Source organism: Aotus nancymaae, unplaced genomic scaffold (genome assembly GCF_030222135.1).
Source record: "Aotus nancymaae isolate 86718 unplaced genomic scaffold, 86718_ANA_hifiasm-v0.15.2.pri h1tg000011l, whole genome shotgun sequence".
NCBI classification, from domain to species: Eukaryota; Metazoa; Chordata; class Mammalia; order Primates; family Aotidae; genus Aotus; species Aotus nancymaae.
In genome coordinates this window covers 51,029,396-51,047,796 of record NW_026988422.1, presented here as the reverse complement: position 1 = coordinate 51,047,796, position 18,401 = coordinate 51,029,396, and the positions used below count along the sequence as shown (strand labels likewise).

Here is an 18,401-nt window from a genome sequence, read left to right as displayed (position 1 = left end):
TGGATGATAGGGACTATCAAGACTTGAAAACAGATACGTATAATAAAAAGTTACTGGGATGTGGGGCCAGAGACACTTATTAGGGTATTAAGGAAAGGGCTCTCTAGGAAGTCTCTCAATATATTCCCCCACAGACCATTATTTTCTATCTTCCAAATTAATGGTACCCTCTCCATCATGCAGGGTTCTCCAATCCCGTTTTGGAAGTAGGGTGTCAAAACTGTACTAAACTGAGAACACTTTTCCAGACTATTCACCCATAACTGAGGCTTAGCTCTTAGTTGCATGCTCCTTATGAGACCAAGTCCATGGAAAAATTGTCTTCCACAAAACTGGTCCCTGCTGCCAAGAGGGACCAAAGTCCATAATCAAGACCCCAAGGACTGGCCAGCACAGTACTGTGAGGCTTTGGCGGATGAGGAGAACAGGGCCAGACCTCAGCCGATTGGCCCAGCCCCATCCTCTTGAAATCTGAGGTGGATTCAGAGGGACTCCCGGGATAAGAGTCTGAGACCCAAAGGCACATTATAGAGGGATGGGGGAAGGGAGAACCCAGGGAGCATATTTCTGTAACGCTTCGATGTATGTAGCTCTAGGATGTGTTTGCACAGTTTTGTTCTTTAACGTTGTGTTATTTGGTTCCAGATTTTCATTTATAAACAAAGGAGCATTTGTTTTGTTTTGATTTTACTGTTTTTGGTAAGAAAAATTTTGTTAGCTTAGTAAAACGAGTTGGAAAACTTTCTTAGTGGCACATAAAATAATGGTATATCTTTTTGTTTTTTTGAGACAGAGTCTCTCTCTGTCATCCAGGCTGGAGTGCAGTGGCGTGTTCTTGGCTCACTGCAACCACTGACTCCCTGGTTCAAGTGATTCTCCTGCCTCAGCCTCCAAGGTAGCTAGGATTAGAGGCACACGCCACCATGCCCAGCTAATTTTTGTGTTTTTAGTAGATATGGGGTTTAACCATGTTGGCCAGTGATCCACTCACCTCATGATCCACCCGCCTCAGCCTCCCAGAGTGCTGGGATTACAGGTGTGAGCCACTGAGCCCGGACAATAATGGTATATATTATAATTAGTGGATCTTAGATTTGAGGAGACACAGTAGTCAAATCTTGTTCATACAGAGTTAAGTGAAAGAGTGCACATTTTGGAAAAACAATTCACTCTGAGAAAATGAAAACATCCGCATTCTGGAAAGTGTGTCTACTGTTTGCAGGCACTTGCTAATCAGGAGATGCCACATGGCTGCTGGGACTAGGGAAAGGCCCTTTCCAGTGCTTTCATTTATGAGATCACCAGAATTCCTTGCATCTGAGAATTCTCCTTCCAGAGAGCAAACAGTGGATGATCTTCCAGGGGAACAGGTGTAGCTGTGGATTCAGGACACAGACAGGGAGGAGGAAGTGAGAGGAAAAGAAGGAATTCAGGGATATTTGCAGCCACAACTGGGTCTCACCTCTCACATCCTTTTTGAACAAAGTTGAGGTTAGCTGAGGAGCAAAAAGTGTTAACAGGCTCTTTTATTAACTTTGCTGTGATGTTCTAAACATTTGTTCTAGAACTATTTTTACACTTTTGGATTATGTATATAGCTGATAAGTGTATGCTAAATTTTGACTACTTTGTTGTAACTGTGATTTGAGATATCTGTACACTATACTCCTCACCCCTCTAACATCTCTACTAAAAATACAAAAACTAACCAGGTCTGGTGATGTATGCCTGTAATCCTAGCTACTTGGGAGGCTGAGGCAGAAGGATCACTTGAACTCAGGAGGCAGAGGTTGCAGTGAGCCAAGATTATGCCACTGAACTCTAGCCTGGGTAAGAGAGCAAGATTTCATCTTTGTGGGGAGAAACATTAGTCCAGGCTCTTAAAACAGAGGGATGGTTCTGTGAAGCCATCATTTTGACCAACACACACACACACACACACACACACACACACACACACACACCATCGTATATTTTACCAATGGTAAAGTAAATTATTTACTAAGTTCACTTTTTTTTTCTCTACAGGGTCTTGCTCTATCACCCAAGCTGGAATGCAGTGGAGTGATGTGATCTTGGCTCACTGCAGCCTCAACTTCCTGGGCTCAAGTGATCCTCCCACCTCAACCTCCTGAATAGCTGGGACCACAGGCGTGTACCATCAGGCCTGGCTAATTTTTGTATTTTTTGTAGAGATGGGATTTCACCATGTTGCCCAGACTGGTCTCAAACTCCTGAGCTTAAGCAATCTGCCCACCTCGGCCTCTCAAAGGGCTAGGATTATAGGTGTGAGCCACTGTGCCTGGCCTTAGGTTCACTCTGAATAGCTGGAGACAGTATTCATGTTTTGGTATATGTCTTTCCAGTTCCTTCCTTTCTTTCCTTCCTTCCTTCTTTCCTTCCTTCCTTCCTTCCTTCCTTCCTTCCTTCCTTCCTTCCTTCTCTCTTTCTCTCTCTCTTTCCTTCCTTTTTTCTTTCTTTCTTCTTTCTCCCTCTCTTTCCTTCCTTCTTTTTTTTTTTTTTCAGTCTGATCTTATTTGTTACTCAAAAAATCTTATTTCTGACTGGATCCAGACTTAGAAGTAGAAGCTCGCAAAGACAAAAGTCTGTGTCTCTTCGCAATTTGTTCCTGGGCTTCTCTTTAGCCTCCTTCATTCTATTGGCCAAAAGTTTAGCATATTCTGCAGCCTCTTCCTTATTTTTCTTAGTACGCTGCTTCTTCAGAGCAATACGCCGCCATTTGTGCTGCAGGACATGTGGAGTAACAAGACGCTGAATCTTGGGTGCTTTGGTCCTAGGTTTCTTACCTTCTTTGTTTAAGGGTGTTCTTACAACGTACTGGTGGACATCATCTTCTTTAGAGAGATTGAAAAGTTTTTGGATTCTGCTAGCTCTTTTTGGCCCAAGGTGACGAGGCACAGTGGTATCAGTTAGTCCAGGAATATCCTTCTCTCCTTTTTTTTTTTTTTTTTTTTTTTTACAATAATCAAGTTGAGAACGCTCAGATTAGCATCCACAATGCAACCATGAACTGATTTTCTCTTTCTTTCTCCAGTTCTCCTTGGTCTGTAACAGGAATGCCCCTTACTCAGTAGCAGGTGGGCATGGCCATGGGTCAAGACACCCTGCTTCATGGGGAAACCTAGTTTGTCATTTCCACCACTGATTCGGACCACATAACCCTTCCATTTGTCACCCAGAGTGTCAGCAGCAACTTCTGTCACCATATGCTTCTCATAAAAAGTATGAAGTTTGCATTCATCATCCACTTCAATGAGTTTCTGGCAGCCAGTGGCTGGGAAGGAGATGTTCAGCTTCATCTTGAAGCAGCTATATGCCTTTGGGGTGCCATGAAAAAGAGCTCTTCTTTCTTCTTTCATTTTTTGTTTATTTTTCGGGTCTTTTTTTTTGAGATAAGGTCTCTGTCACACAGGTTGGAGTGCAGTGGTGTGATCATGGCTCACTGCAGCCTCAACCTCCCCATCCCAAATGATCCTCCCAGATCAGCTTCCTGAGTAGTTGGTATTATAGGTACATGCGACCACACCCAGCTGATTTTTAAATTTTTTTTTTTTTTTTTTTTTTTTTTTTTAGAAATTGGCTCTTCCTGTGTTGCCCAGGCTGGTCTCAAACTCCTGGGCTCAAATAATTCATCTACTTTGGCTTCCCAAAGTGCTGGGATTACAGGCATGAGCCACAGTGCTTGGCCTACTTAATTTCATACACACACACACACACACACACACACACACACACAAGTAATGTGTGTTAAAATATATGTAATCATTTATCCCCATAACATTAAATTGTTTTAAAAACAGCAGTTATCAATCATGGTGTCAAGCTATTTGGAACATGACAATCTCTTGTAAAGAAGTGCCGAGGCCGGGCGCGGTGGCTCACGCCTGTAATCCCAGCACTTAGGGAGGCCGAGGTGGGTGGATCACGAGGTCAAGAGATCGAGACCATCCTGGTCAACATGGTGAAACCCCATCTCTACTAAAAATACAAAAAATTAGCTGGGCATGGTGGCGCGTGCCTGTATTCCCAGCTACTCAGGAGGCTGAGGCAGGAGAATTGCCTGAACCCAGGAGGCGGAGGTTGCGATGAGCCGAGATCGCGCCATTGCACTCCAGCCTGGGTAACAAGAGCGAAACTCCGTCTCAAAAAAAAAAAAAAAAAAAAGGGTCGAAAATAATTGTAGCCAGTAGTTAAACTGACGCTTAAGAAATGATTTTCTTTTAAAAAGAAAGAGATGGTTTCTGAGTTCTCTTTCTGACAAGCTCCTTGTACTCTGCTTTGCCTTCTTGGTGTGCAGGCACAGAAGAGCAGCCTGACAATCAATTCAGCCCCCACCCTCTGATCCAATCACCTTACTGAGATATCATTATTAATTTTGGTGACTCAAAAATACATGTTGAAATCACAGCACTTTGGGAGGCCAAAGCGGGCAGATCACCTGAGGTCAGGAGTTTGAGACCAGCCTGACCAACATGGAGAAACCCTGTCTCTACTAAAAATACAAAATTAGTTGAGCATGGTGGTGCATGCTTGTAATCCCAGCTACTTGGGAGTGTGAGGCAGGAGAATCGCTTGAACCCAGGAGGCAGAGGTTGTAATGAGTTGAAATTGCACCATTGCACTCCAGCCTGGGCAATGAGTGAAACTCCTTGTTAGAAACATATGCTTGGTACCACAAAGAAAAATTAGAAAATTAGCACTGAGACAAAGGATTTCTTAGCAAGGCAATTTTACTTTCTGCAGAAAGAGTGCTCCTGTTAGCCATCTTGCCATGAGAATACAATGAACAAAGGAAAAGCAGACCTATTTATCCTTTATGCATTTGAGGTCATCCTTACTGCTGTGTCTGATCTCCCTTGGTTAGAGCCAGACCTCACAATTTAAACTAAAACCTGATTGGCTAACAACTTAAAACTTTTCTAAACAGGTAAAAGCAATGGAGAACAAAAGGAAAAGAGGAAGTCCAAATAAGGAAGGGACAGGAAGTTGCTTGGAAAGGACTTAGAAAAGTAATAACATAAAATGCTTGGTTAAAATACAATGACATAGAATGTACTATGTGTCTGTGAGCATGTCTAACACAAATATCTTGGTTAAAGCAGAAGGACATAGAATGTACTTATTATTTTATATCTAACAGCTACACAGAATAGGGCTTCACAAAAAGCTACTAGCAAAAAGCAAGAAGGCTTTGGAGAAAGTGTTGAAAACAAACTATTATTTCTAATACTTATGATTATTCTTTAACAAGAAAGGAAACTTTGAAGAGGAGCTTTTCTACTGCCCACAATTTCTTCTTCTTTTACTTTATAGCTCCTCTTCAAACTTGTTTAACATATCTTGGCTTAACTGTTCTGTTTGACTTTTTAAGAGAAGTAACTTTTCTGAATAAGGTGGAGGGTTTGGGGAGATCTTAGTAAAAGCTGTGTTCACTAGCATTTGTACTAGCCTTCAGATGCATGGTATAATACAGCACTTAACAAGAAGGAAATTACTTATTACAGTTGCTAAAGAAGTAAGAATTGGGGTTATGGTCTCTTTCTATTGACTGAACTATTTCTCAAGCCAATTTGAAATAGGGTTGTTAATGCCATAAATTTTTGCTAACTCATTTGATAAGGCAGTAGGTCTTTGGAGAGCTTTTGTTATACTCTTATTGGGAGCAGTGTTGTTTGGGATAAAGGTGCAAGACTGAGTTTCGATCATAACACAAATACCACCTTTCTCTGCCAGTATCATTTCTAAAGCTATCATATTCTCTTAGGCTATTTGACTAGTGGATCTTAATTGTTCAGCTATTCTTTTAACAGCATCTTTGGTATAGTTAACAACTTTTGGTTGTAATAAATATAGTTTATTTAATCTACATTTTTATTAATCATTATTCACTAAAACAACATGGTCAAACCCTGTCTCTACAAAAATACACACAAAAAGTTAGCTGGGCATGATGGCCGGTGCCTATAATCACAGCTACTTTGGATGCTGAGGCAGGAGAATCACTTGAACCTGGGAGGTGGACGTTGCAGTGAGCTGAGATTGCACTATTGCACTCTAGTCTGGGTGACAGAGTGAGACTCTATCTCAAAAAAAAAAAAAAATTAAAAACAATACAGAAAACATGCTTTCATTTCAAACTCAAACTCTCAGTGAAATTATTTCTAAGAAAAAGAAATTCAGTCACCAGGTGTTAAATCTCTCAGCTTTTCTGCTTGTTCAGGTTGAGGTTGAATAAATGAAACTAGGAGAAGAGGATGATGGAAAAAAAAAGACATTCTCCTCTTGAATTACCAGAATTAATTGAACTATTCATTTCCTTCTCCCTCAGTTTTAAACCCAAGTTGCAGTAACAAGACAGTCACTTACCAAAAGGTGGGGCTGAAATAGATCTCTGGATATCTATCTCCTAGATGTCAACTAGGAGAATAATCTCCAAATAGCACGTTCTCACTCTTCACATTTCTTTAGCAGGTGTATATGTCTACCTGGCAGGCAACTAATCACTTAGTAAAAGAATCACAGGGCAGGCTGCTCTGGGCATTGTTTTATTGCTGCTACATCACAATCATAATGTGCTGACATCATCTCTGAAGTAAGATAAGAAGAGCACCGGGGAGGAGCTGCCCTGCAGGTCCGCCCCTGAGAGAAAGTGTGGTCAGCTTTCCCATGGAGCCCCAACAACTTGGGAGTGGGCATTCAGATGGTGGAGTGAAGTTTTCAGAGGATTTCTTGGAGAGAAGATTGATCGATGTCAATTTACATCATTGATCAATGATGGAAATATGATGTAAATGGTAATTGCAGAGCTTATAGCTTGTAGTGAATGCCAAGAATGAAGTGCTCAGGCAGTTCCAGCTGAGCGGGGATAGAGGGTAGCTCTTCCAAGAGTCTACCCCAGCATCCATCCACCAAGTATTTATTGAAAGGGCTTGTATTAACTACAAACATCCACTAGATGGTCATTTGAGGTGGGTTGCTGAGGCACTTGTGACCTTGCACAACATTCAAGCTGCATTCTCAGGAGGCTGTTTTCAGCCTTCCTTATCACACCACACACTCCACTCCCTGTCCTGTTTTCAGGGTCAAGGAGTTTCATTCCCATGCACAAATAACATACACAGTACCTCAGTAATTTTCATGCCCCAACCTCATATGCCTTATACATAAGTTTTAATATGTTGCCATGCACTCCCTACATCTCCCCCTTCTTTAATTCTTAGAGCATAATGGTCATCCAATGCAAGGTAAGCTTCTATCATTCTTCCCTGGTCATAGATGCATTGGGTGGCAGCACAGAGCCATCTGCAGATGCCTAGCAAGCAGATACAAAAAAGAATAAGTATAGTGGCCATCACCCAAATGTGTCTGTTTAACCTAGACAACTAAGTGTTTATGTTTAACCATTGAAAGCCTTCTTGTAATTGCTGAAGGGTAATTGTTTGTAATTATTGCAACTATTATTCAAGTTGTTTGAGAAGACAAATGGAAATTTAAGACTTTATTCTTCAAGTTGTTTGAGAAGACAACTTTATTCTTCAACTTTATTCTTCAAGTTGTTTGAGAAAACAACTTTATTCTTCAAGTTGTTTGAGAAGACAAAAGGAAATTTGAAAAGACAAATGGTCATGATAATCTCCTCACAGATGTGCTTTACTAAACAACTGCAAGGTGAACTCTCCTTCCTAATTCCGGGTTAAATGTACAGGCAGCCACAGTTCTGCACACTGTTTTAAAATCATGACACAGGTTATATTTAACTGTGTAACATTTCAATGAGACAAGCATGTAGCATACCAACTACTGGAAGAGACTTTAATATATAAAAGGATTGATTCTGCTCTATGTTAGGAACACCTTGCCCAAACAGAAGTATATAAGGGTGCGTAGTATAAATCAGGGCTGTATCAGTAACATTATTGTGCAAAAAGAGGGTATAGTTGCCACCACTATTAATGTACTCACCATGTGAAAGAACCTGTTCAGAAAAGGAAGACCTAATCTGCAAATTTGGATATGAGCAGTGCTTAAAGCTTCTTTCCCTTTTAGTTGTAATATTGGTCCTGAAAGCCCATACTCTGACCAGGTGATAGAACTATTGGAGGGACTCCCAAATCCAATAGTCTGATTTGCAGACATAAGCTAACCATGGGAACCCCAATCAAGTAAAGTGTCATTATGAGAGGCCCTTAATGCAGCGCAGGCTCTCTTCATAGAGACCACTGGACAGCCTCAAACTTATATCACCAGTCCTTATTCAGATGGCATATAGGAAGATCAGGCACTTGTGTAGCTTCATTAGAGACCTCAGTAAGATTAGTAGCAACAGCAGAAATAAAGGTCAAATTTGCAAGCTTAGCATCCCTTTTGGGCTGATAGTAAAGATACTCCTGAGGAATGAAAGTAACACACTTATGTGCTATTGTGGAAAAACAAAGAGAGGGATTACTAGACAGTAAAGTCAAGAAGTCATTAAGTTTAATCCATCTCAAATTTTCAGTGAAGGAGTAAGACAGGGGCGTCTATTGACTTCCTGTCTAAGAAGTATCATTAGATGACAAAGGCAGGTCAGCATTCTACCATGTAATAACATTAAAAATGGGGATATAGAACATGACTCCAATAAACATGTTATTAAGCTGATCCCACTTGGCAAAGAACAAGAATTATCAGCCACCTAACATCCATGTCTGTCTTACTTTCTCAGAAGTTTCTCCAATTACCATCAGATACATAAGAAACCAGTTCTCTGCAGTTGCAGGGGCTTCCATGGCGGCAAGCCAGATAGTTGCTTGTTGATCCAGTTTCTTTAGCTGTCCTTAGGTAATGTCAGATGCCTTCCAAATTATCACCATCATTGCGGGTTGATTCTCCAACGACAGGCCCTTTTCTCAAGGAGAGAGTCCCATATGCCCCCTTTTTTGTTTACTAAGATATACTTTAAGAGTTTAATATGCTTGTTCAACAACAACCTAACCAGTTGAGTTATAAGAAATACTAGTCTTGTGTTGCAATGTGTTAAAGTTGCAATGCATATGTAAATTGAGCACTAAGATAGTAAGGTCCATTACTGGTTTCTATAGTTGGTGGAAGGCCTAAAGTCATAATAGATTCGAACAAATGAGCAATTGCATCTCTAGTTTTTTCTGTGGTCTTGGGGGTAGCATGTATTAAGCCTGTATAAGTGTCCACGGTAACATGGAGAAATTTAAAATGTCCAAAGGGTGGATACTGAGTAACATCAGTTTGCCAGAGAGCATTAGGCACCAGACCTTGTGGGTTGGCACCAAGTCCTAAGGAAAAAGGAGACAGAGAATGCCATTGGCAATTAGGACCAGTTTTAATAATTATGCGAGCTTGAGCAAGTGTTAAATGAAATTATTGTTTAAGACTGTGAGCATTTTGATGAAAAAAGGGCATGATCAGCTTCAGCTTGCAAAAAAGCAGGAAAGTCTACAAACCACATTTGTGGTCATAATAGAGCATGGGCTCGAGCATTCCCTTCTGATAAGGGACCAGATACCCTAGAATGAGAGTGAATATAGTTGATATAAAGATGGTGATGATGGGTACAGCGAAGCTCTTGTGCTGCAAGAAACAAAGCTAATAGAGGTTCATTAGTAATACCCTTCACATGTGCAAGATCTAAATGAGCAATACTATACACCACATAAGCAGTATCACTAACTATATTTATATTGTGGTGAGGAAAAGTTTGTAAAGCCAATATTAGGGCACTCAACTCTGCCTATTGTGTAGTTTTAAAATGTTCCTGGATTTTGTGTTGCCAGTTTTGCACGGCATCGTGCCACACTATAACTGCTTTTGACAGTAGTGGTGTGAAACAAAGGCTCAGAGAAAATAATAGATACAAATTTAACAGGCACAGTTTGTAAAAAGTTCAGGAGCTTAGAGGTTGGTAAATGGAAGCTGATATTACCAATAAAGTCAGCCATTGCCATTTGCCAACCAATCAAGATCACAAGCTAAGAGAGTATGAAATTATTCCTTGCTTACCAGTAGGAAAAGAGTAGCAGAATCATATCCTGATCACTGGACACAATGCCGGTGCCCCTTTATAAGGGAAACTATTAAATCTGTGGTCGTTTGTATATGTTTAGAGGGATTATGAGATGGGTAAACAGCCCATAAAATACAGAAATGGCAAAAGATAAAGCTTATTTGCTAAACTAAGGCACGGAAAGGACCGATATTTTATGTAATTTTTACCGTATTTTGGCTCTTGAAAGTCATTAGAATGTGACTACAAGTCGCCAGGATAATAAACCTGCATTGAGTTAGCTTAAGTGTGTAAAAAAAGAAAAAAAATTCAAAAAACTTTAAAAAATGTTTTTAGGTGCTGGCCCTTTTCCTGCATTATCCTTTAGCTGTAATGTTTTAGAAGAGAGCTTGAGAAAGCAGGGCTGTGGCAGGTGTTTTTTTTTTTTTTTTTTTTTTTTTTTAATTCGTTTCAGGCTCCTTAGGCAGCCTCTTTTTTTAATACTCTGCCACCTGTTGCTGCCCTTACCCTGAAAGGAAGGAAGGAAGACTACAAGTGGTAGTTAGGAGGCTAGAGAATGACCAGGTGGTAAAGTGCATGTGTAAGTGCAGAGGCAGGAGGCGAGGTAACAGGCTGGGAGAAGACGACTCTGCTCATCCTCCAGGCCACCTATGCTTGGAGCCAACCCTGTTAGGTAAGATACTGAAAACATACTGGGCTTTTTATTATTTTTACCCACAAGCAGAGAGGCTCAGGGGAGGGGCAGACATGCAGCACAGGGTCTTCTTTGAAGTTTCCCAGCCACAGTGTTTTTAAACATTTTATAAAAAAGGCAAAATAAACATTCCTTACTGCTGAGTTTATCTTCTGAAGATGACAGCAGCTGGCAGAGCTCATCCACCTCAGCCTGGTTAGCATTTAACATACGGCTATGGGAGAGCACCCCTTATTAGCGGGCTTCTCCCCCAGAGCTCCGTTAAATCTAAGGTTCCTTGATCAGGAAACCAAGGGCATTCCTGCCGAATTAAGAGCATAAGCTTGTGTAGAGCTCCAGGCTCTACAGTGCACTGGATAGCCTTAAGTAGCTGTTGCACCGCTGTATACTCCTCTGCTCACCTTAGGCTAGTAAAGTTAGGGGTGCACATGGACTGTTTCTTAGCCATTTCCCTAGGGAGCTAGGGAAGACAAGGAATTGCTTGTTAGCTGAGACATCCGAGGGGTAGCAGAGAAGGGCAGAAGTGGGAAAAGCAGCAGTACAGCAAGCAGCAGGCCACTTTCTGGGCACAGTTACTAAGGCAGGTGACTATGGTGAGAAGGATCCTCAGAACCATGCTGGAGCTGCCTGCAGCCACCTGGGGACTCAGTCTGTGCCTCTTGGCCTCCCCTCCATCACCACAAACCCAGAAAGGGGCAACTTGCCTAGACTGCCACTGACTAAATGGGCACTGCATGGCATCTTAGCAACTCTTCTGCCCCAGGCCTCTGTGGGCAGCAAGAAAGTCAGAGCTATCTGGGATAAAACCTGGAGGCAGCATGCAACTTCCCCTTATACTCCAGGGAAACAGAAAAAAGACAAGGCCAGAAAGGTTGATGCTGGAAGTAGGAAGTGAGAACTTGCATATTAGGAAGACAATCCTAATTAGCCACTTTCCTTCCTTCCTGGAGGCACTCGTCCAGCAGGGATGTTTGTCAAGGAGACACAGCCACCCAATCATACAGATGTTCACTGACAAGGGGTCTTATCTAAGAACCATCCCTTGGCGGCCTCCAAACTCCTCAAGCGGGATGGGAGGTTCTGTTGCCTGAACGTGGCTAACAGATTCTGGTCCCTTTAAGGGTAGAGGAAAAGAGGCCAATAGCTTTTTTACTGCGGGAGGAAAAAGCTCCGATCAGTCCTTATCCTCACTAGAAAAAGCCTCTTCCTTATTCTCCATGGAAGGGAATGAAGCAGGGAGAAAAGTCTCTCCTCGTTGTTCTGGTTTCTGTTTTTCCTTCTCCTTTTAATCTCCTGAATTCCCTTCAGATGGAGAAGATGGGCAGTCTGACTCACCACAGTCTGGTAGATAAAAGGATACAATGCAGCACGTACCAGTGCCCAGGTGGTCAAAATAATAACATTAGAAAAATGACCTTGCTTATATCCTCTTTTGAGGCAGCAACCTACCTGCTCCCATAACTCTAAATTTAAGGTTCCTTGATTAGGAAACCAACGGCATTCCTGCTGAATTAAGAGCATAAGCTTGTGTAGAGCTCCAGGCTCTACAGTGCACTGGATAGCCTTAAGTAGCTGTTGCACTGTTTTAAAAAATACTTTCTGCTCTTTGGTCATTTCTTGACCCAGGATAACCTAGCCCCTGATATTTTATGCATGCATCCCGTCCTCCTGATGGGAGTCAGGACTTTCCTTTCTGGGATTCCCCTAAAATTGATGAGCTCTTCTCCTTCATGCATAAATTCAAGGTGATCCCATTGGGGCCACCACTTGCAGAGCTTATAGCTTGCAGTGAATGCCAAGAATGAAGTGCTCAGACAGTTCCAGCTGAGTGGGGATGGGGGTAGCTCTTCCAAGAGAGTCTGCCCCAGCATCTGTCCACCAAGTATTTATTGAAAGGGCTTGTATTAACTACAAACATCCACTAGATGGTCATTTGAGGTGGGTTGCTGAGGCACTTGTGACCTTGCACAACATTCAAGCTGCATTCTCAGGAGGCTGTTTTCAGCGTTCCTTATCACACCACACACTCCACTCCCTGTCCTGTTTTCAGCGTCAAGGAGTTTCATTCCCATGCACAAATAACATACACAGTACCTCAGTAATTTTCATGTCCCGGCCTCATATGCCTTATACATAAGTTTTAATATGTTGCAATGTACCCCCTACAGTAATTTATCATTCAATTTCCCTATATCCTAAGTTTCAGAGACTTAAACATATTTAAAGCACCTTGAGCCTCTGTGAACAAAAGCTTCAAAAGAATGGTCGAGGCAGGAGGATTGTTTAAGCCCAGGAGTTTGAGACCAACCTGGGCAACATAGTGAGACCTCCTCTGTAGGAAGGAAGAAAGGGAGGGAGGGAGTTGAGGACTGGATGTATGAATATTTAATGATATCAGGCTCTGGTGGTGGTTCAATGCATGTGATTGGCTCAGTCTCTTTCTGCACATTCTGAGGGGTTCCTCTATTATTCTTGTCTCAGATGCTCCATTTTCCTTATTCTACACTGAGTGCCATCTTGCCATCTTTTGGATTGACAGATTCTTCCTCTGGTCATACCTAGTTCCATTGAGTAGGATTTCTTCATTCAGCATATTTATTGCATAATCACAATTTGCCATGCTCCTGTTCTTCCTGCCCAAGGGCCAGGAAATATTTTTGCATAAATCTGATCTCTTCACTGTTGATGATATCAACTTAATTCTGCAGTACCTTGATTAAACTTTGGTATTATTTCACTTTCATATTTTGAGGCTACTGATACATTAAAGAAAGAGAAGAAACACCAAAAGAAGAAAATACAAATAATGGTATATTTTAATTATCTTCAAAAGCATCTTTAAAATGCTTTTAAAGATGCATAAAATATAAAATTGTATAACTTCATTTGGAGATTTTAAGTCTGGATTTGTGGCACTTTGTTAGTGAGGTTCATGAGCAATTAAACCTCTTTGTCTCTCATGAGATGGGCCTGCCTGTTCATGCCTACATGGGATCCTCTCAGCTGCATGTCTTAAGCTTGGAATGTGAAGGTTTCCCGCCACATTTGGTCTCTGGGTCCCTGGTGAGTGCAATGCAAGGTACATTCTTTTCGTGAGCTCAGTAATGAGTATTTACTATTTCCTGGGCACCATGCCATGCTGGACCACAAAGATGAACAGTTTCTGAACTGAAGAAGTTTGCCATCAAGTGGAGAAGGGGTCATGTAAATGGATTATTTCAGTGTGATGTAGTGATAAGATAGACGGCTACAGGAGATTCTAGGAGCACAGATGAAGGGCACTTAGTCCAATTGGGGGATTTAGGGAAGGCTTCCTGGAGGACCTAATGTCCAAGCTAAATCCTGAAAGATTAGCCTGAGCAAGGCACAGAGGCATAAAATGACAAGGTATGAGGGGTAACTACAAATGGTCTGGTGTTACATAAAGTTGGAGGGGAGAAAAAAATGAAGCTCACAGAGGAAGGGCCTAGATCGTGGAGGGGTTTGAAAGCCATAACTAGGTGCTGGAGATTCAGAGATTTATGTTCTGAATTGCTCATTCTGAGAGCAGAGTGAAGGATAGATTTGGGAAGGGCAATGCTGGAGATGGAGAAGCCAAGGCAGTGGCATTGGCAGTGTCAATGGAAAGGAGGGGGTTGACTTGGGAACTATTAGTAGAGTCCATAGAATTTGGTTTACTCACTGGATGTGGGGAGTGAAAAGTAAGGTGACTTAGAGGTTTGGGAAGCTGGGTGAATGGCGGTGCCATTAACTAGGAAACAAACTATAGGCAGAGGAACAGGCGTAGGAGGCAGAAAGAATGAGGTGCTTGTTTGCAGGAACCTTTGGTTAGCATGGTGCCTCATATTCAACTGGTGTTTAGTAAATGATTTTTTTCTTTTTAAAATTTTCAGTGCCTTCCTAATGCTTTTAGAATATATGACATGTATCATAAGGTGTGTGTATATATTTAGTATTAAACTCAAGAGCCTATATATTTGTGAGCATGATCTGGCTCCATCCTGGCTTCAGTTCTCCAACTATATTTCAGACCACTTACACCACTCCCTTATCATACTTCTTCCTCCTTCCTGATGTTGCATTCTTTAAGCCGTTTCCTGTCTGAAATGCTCATCTCCCAGCTCTTCACATGTGGGCTTATTTTTGTTTTTCAGAACCCAGCTCAGATGTCACCTGTTTAGAGAGCTGTTCTAAATCACTCAGTCATTGATTGTCTCTCAGCTGCAAATGCACTACAGCATACTCTGCATTGACTCACTGGGGCTCTGCAAACTACATTTTTCTCTCCAGCTGGCTTTCTGTTAAGTTCAACAATAGGTTGCATTAGACCAGAGGAGTTTGGAAAATAGGAGGAAAGAAGGGAATTGTGTTTTTTCTAGTTGGCCTGCTGTTTCTGTCAGTATCACCCGGGCAACAGCAACTGGTTCTAGCCTGCATTTTGGTTGTTTTGTTTTTGTTTTTGGAATTCTCAGAATCAGCAACTGGGCAGTGCCCTCTCCTTAAGAGGGCTGAATCCTAGCTTCAAAGGGTCTGACCTGTGAGCTTCTAGGTTCTGATTCCCCTAACCTTTCCCTCCCAACTCCCCAGTGCTAGGGTAATTGCTTCCTCTAGTTGTCTCTGGTATTTGTTTCCTTTGTGCTTTTCTTCTAGGCCTCCCACACCTATTTAACATATTCCTGCATTGAAGTCTCTCTATTCAAATACTTAGTGTAATTTCTGCTTCTTTTTAAATGGCTGGATCCTGACACAACCACTGAATCTGATTTAGGCCTCCACTCAGTCACTGTCTAACATGTCATTGAATGTTCTTCATATACTTTTCCCAACCTGCATTTAAATTGTTTTCCTTTCTCATAATCTCTCTCCTTCACTTAGATATCAGAGACTGTCTCATTCATCATGGTATTCTCAGTGCCTAACATGGAGCCTGGCATACTGTAGGAGCTTAATAAATGCTTGTTAAATAAAATGAATTATTTCAAAAGACTGCAGGAGAAATACTGGTAACTGGCCATACAAAATGGACAGGATTGAGCAAGTCTTTAACTTTTCGGTTGTAGGCCAACTTATTGATAAATTCTCTAATAATATAACTCAGAGAGTCAAGCATAATGCTTCTTATAAACATGTTAGAATGCAATGCATTATTTAATGTAGACCCATCATCACTGGAATAACAAGATATACAGTTTATTTACTTTGAATTCTGTACTTACATAACCCCTACCCCATTTTCTGTAATTGGAAATAATGACTTACTTGTTAGGGTTTCATGAAGCCAACAGGTTAGATCTTTAAAATTTTGTTGGTTAGCAAATAATTTTAAATATGAAAGCCATCCAAAAGAATCCACCTGCTGAAACATGCAACATCACCAAGCATTTACTTGATAAACCTCACCTGCGTATGTTCTTTTTTCATTGTGTGATATGATTTGAAACAATCAAACCATAGAACCAAAAAATCTGGTTAAAAAGGAACTGCTTAACTTTTACACAGCTACAAATCAAAACCTGAAAACATCTTCTATAGCTTTTATGTAAGTATCAACTACTAAGATAAAAAAGACTTGTAATATGTCATATATGCTTAATTCTTAATTTTAGTGAAATGAATGCAAATAGATTAGATGAAATTGATGTCTACCATGCCAAGTAGAGATATTTTGTTGAACTTTAACATTTAAATGACATTTCCTTTGTATCCACTTCAAATGTGTTCATATCTTCTCCCTTTTCTAACTCAGAAGGAAAAATGTCCCTTTTTTTCCCGGCTGAATTGGGCCACCAGGGTTCTTAAATCCAACCCTTCTTTCATTGTTAATATGCCCACCACTCTTGTTTCTTTTTCAAAACACACAAACCAAATCTTCCCTCTACCTTGTTATCAGTTCATGCTACTATTTTGTGTATTCTTTCACACACAGATTCTGAAGAATTCATGTTCACAGTTTCTATTTTGCCATCTGACTTTTGCTCTTAAGCCACTACTAAAATTGTACTCTTCCAACTTACAAATAATAGCCTAATCAATTAAGACTTTTGGAGCCTTCATCCTTCTTGGTATTTCTTTTGCATTTACAGTTGATTATCCTTCCTTCTTGAGACTTTCCTCATTGGTTTGTGGGACCCTGCACTCCCTTCTCTTCTCCAAACTGTTTTCCCCTCATTCCATTCATGGCTTTTTCAAAAACTCCAACACTCTAAGGCCTGTCCTCTTCTCTTGGCAAGCCTTTTCTTGATGATCTTTTCCATCCACCCTTGCATTTCAGATACCACCTTTATGTGAACGATTTTGAAGGTTTACCCAGTCAGTAACTCTTTTGTGAACTCCTAATCCGTAGTTTCAAATACCATTGGGACATGTCTGTCTTGGCACTCCTGGCATCTCAAACACATGCTCAAACTCATCAACTCCTCCATAAAACTCATTTTTTTTTCTTTTTGTTAATGTTTAACATTTTCTCAGTCAGCCAAGAGGGGAGACTTTGAATCATCTCTCCCTTCTCTAACTTCCTTTCCAAAACCTGAAATCAGCCATAAAATTCTTTCCATTCTTTCATCTCCAGAGATGTATCCATCTGTCCAAACCATCCTACCACCATCACCTCTACCCCTCACCTGCACAATTGCTATAACTTCTTAACTGGTGTCTCTCACTTGTTTCTCTCCATTGCAGTCTATCCGACTCAAGGCTGCCAAAGCATTTTCCCTAAAAGGATGTCTCTGATCATGATACTTCCCCAATCAAGAATATCTAATGGTTTTATTGCCCCTAGAATAAATCTAGACTCTTATTTCAGAACTTTATAGTTTGGGCCTTAAATCAGTACCTTTTCAGTCTTACAAACATCATATACCTATTTTGTTTCTATAACTTAAGAGTTTAAGAAGATAGACTGTAGCCTGAGGTTGGTGGTTCATACCTGTTAATTCCAGCACTGCGGGAGGCTGAGATGGGTGGATCACTTAAGCCCAGGAGTTTGAGACCAGCTTGTCTCTGCAAAAGACAAAAAACAAAACAAAACAAAACAAAGCGTGTGCATAGTCCCAGCTACTCAGGAGGCTGAGATGGAAGGATCACTTGAGCCCAGGGAGCAAGGCTGCAGTGAGCTCAGATCAGCACTCCAGCCTGGGAGACAGAGTAAAACCTTATCTCAAAAAAAAGAAAAAAATATATAGGTCGGGCATGGTAGCTCACACCTGTAAATCCCAGCACTTTGGGAGGCTGAGGTGGGTGGATCACGAGGTCAGGAGATTGAGACCAGAGACCATCCTGGCCAACATGGTGAAACTCTGTCTCTACTAAAAATACAAAAACTGGCTGGGCATAGGGGTGTGTGCCTGTAATCCCAGCTACTTGGGAGGCTGAGGCAGGAGAATCGCTTGAACGAGGGAGATGGAGGTTGCAGTGAGCCAAGATCGAGCCATTGCACTCCAAACTGGTGATAGAGTTAGACTCCGTCTCAAAAAAAAAAAAAAAAAAAAAAAAAAGAATATAGACTGTATGCTCTATAATAAAACAATTATTATTCTTTGTTTTTGGAATACCCTGTTTCCTATGCTATTGTCTTCAAAATTCTACCCTTCCTTCAAGAACCACTAATGTCAGCCGGGCATAGTGGCTCACGCCTATAATTCCAGCACTTTGGGAGTCCAATGCAGGAAG

At 41.2% G+C, this 18,401-nt stretch overlaps 1 protein-coding gene and 1 pseudogene across 1 annotated transcript in view; both read right to left on the bottom strand.

Moving 5' to 3' along the window:
• GARIN2 (golgi associated RAB2 interactor family member 2) overlaps positions 1 to 17,725 on the bottom strand; it is a 47,857-nt gene extending 30,132 nt beyond the window's left edge. The window contains exon 1 of the mRNA XM_064374482.1: positions 17,659 to 17,725. The gene's annotated coding sequence lies outside the window, so the exon portion shown is untranslated. The remainder of the gene's footprint in view (positions 1 to 17,658) is intronic.
• On the bottom strand, positions 2,555 to 3,320 carry LOC105707198 (small ribosomal subunit protein eS6-like; annotated as a pseudogene).
• Positions 17,726 to 18,401: the final 676 nt, after the last annotated feature.